A 2,064-nucleotide genomic window follows, 5' to 3' on the forward strand; every position below is an offset into this window, starting at 1 on the left:
CGTTCGACTCCTTCCACAACAACCCCAACAAACGTGATAGGGCAGACAAAAAAACTATACCAAATACTGTCTAAAGCCTTTCAAAGAACGTAACTCACCCATAGAGCTACCAGTGATAAGTTGAAGCCTCCGACTCTTTCTTGATAAAAAAGGTCGGGCTCTGCTCCGAGCGTGTGGAAACTGGAACAACGTTGTACCGCTTCACAAAGGCTCCTATGGCGAAAAGACGGGGTAAACGGCAGCCCTAGCGGTGGCTCAGCTGTATCAACATACCTAACTCAAATGAGACAACACAAAAATTAATTATACCAAGCCTATTTTACCAAATAGAATCACTCACACCTGCGCACGCGAAACATGTGCGATGCGCAAACATATGCAAATTACGAGTCGCTAAACGAAATGAACGACAGAATAGTTGCTGACCAACAAAACACACCATAATCATACAAAAGGGGAAAACAGGAAAATAAAATCATGAAGGAACAAGAAAGAAAACAGCCGAGGGATCCACTAGAAAAACAGCCAACGTAGGAAGACAAATCAAAATGGAAAATTCCACAAGACGCCAAAAATGGCGGCGAGCTCAAAACCTTGCGTACCTGCTTGGCTTGTAAATCCTACGCCCGTAGGAAACTACTCTATCTTCTCTGTTGTCGGCAAGTTCCCTACCCGTTCCCAGAAGGTCGTAGATATCGCAGACTTGTCCTGGTGAGTCTCACTGTCAAAAACAGTGTTACTGGTGCTCTGCTATGGAACGTCCGGCTCATTCACAAGGCTGCTGCTGGGGTCATGCTGGGGTCGGCCGTGCCGGCGGTGTGACTTGCCTTCTCCGTCGACGTTCTGCCAGACAGTACTGCATATACCTGTGATGTCTAACAAACGCCCAAAATAAGCGTCTATTCTCTCAGTGAGGCATGCTTTCTTCCATAACCCATACACAATGCCCGGCACGCCAGTGTCTGCGAGAAGAACGGACCTCAGCATGACAAAGAGCGATACACGTGCAAAACGCAGACGACTCACATTCGTCCCTACGCAGCAACAACTTCTCGCAATTTCACAAAGCAAAATAAAATACGAAATCTTCATGACACTAAAAGGTCAATCTTCGAATTCTATACTCCCTGTAAACGCAAACGAGGTAAATACTCGGTCTCTCTTCTACACCCCGAAAAACCTGCTGGCGGTCTTTCTGTGGATCTTCTGTGTTTCCGTACCCATGGCGTCGACTAACCGACTGTGGGGAGGACTCCGTCAAACTGCATGTGAATAGCCTATCCTGCCTTTATATGGGATTGGGTCTTCGCCTAATATAGGCATCGCCAATCACAGCGCAGGAAAGATAGGGGGATCTGAGTAGCCTGACGTGATAGCCAGGCCAGGTAGACAGGTCAGGTAGCCTGGCCTGGTAGACAGCCCAGCCATTTAAGTGAACCCTGTTGTTGTGGGAAAATACTTCCCGTTAACCTGCACTGACCTGTACCATCTTCTTTAGTTTTAGTCCATTCCTCAAGGTTGTAACCCCATCAGGAAGATTGATTCACAGATTTGGTGTTTGACATGAGATCATGACCAGGGTAGACAGCTGACATGAGAGGTCACTGACCTCACTCACCCCGACCAATCGAATGGGGACATCCCTCGCGAATGTGCACACTCCTCTAGAAAATAGGACACTCCTCGACTTTCAAGGGGACGCTCCTCTTGGAAAGGGGATGTTTCTCCCTCAATTAGGGGACGCTCCTCCGGAAATGGTATGGTTATCGGGCATAGGGGACGTCCCTCCAACACCCCCGCCGGCCCGTGGAATCGGCCGCTAACCCGACAAATCCCTTTCTAGTTCATCTAAATCACAACATCCAAAACTTTAACCCCGCCAGTGCTCTCGACAAACGTCACACCTCGCCAGGTAATGATAGTTTTTTATTAAAAATTGAGGCATGTTGGAAAAAAAGACCGCCCGCGCGGCACCAGTCTTCAGTGTTAAAATGGCGGCGTACCGCACGCCCGGCAAGCACAACATCGAGTTTTAGCTTGAATATCCGCGTGCTGTCGAGTATC

General features: G+C 48.4%; 1 protein-coding gene across 2 annotated transcripts in view; it reads left to right on the plus strand.

Annotated features, from left to right (window-relative positions):
* LOC118414413 (transformer-2 protein homolog beta-like) overlaps positions 1–2,064 on the plus strand; it is a 119,684-nt gene that overhangs the window by 44,260 nt on the left and 73,360 nt on the right. The window lies entirely within an intron of this gene.

The sequence above is a fragment of the Branchiostoma floridae genome, chromosome 4 (genome assembly GCF_000003815.2).
Source record: "Branchiostoma floridae strain S238N-H82 chromosome 4, Bfl_VNyyK, whole genome shotgun sequence".
In the NCBI taxonomy this organism is placed as follows: domain Eukaryota; kingdom Metazoa; phylum Chordata; class Leptocardii; order Amphioxiformes; family Branchiostomatidae; genus Branchiostoma; species Branchiostoma floridae.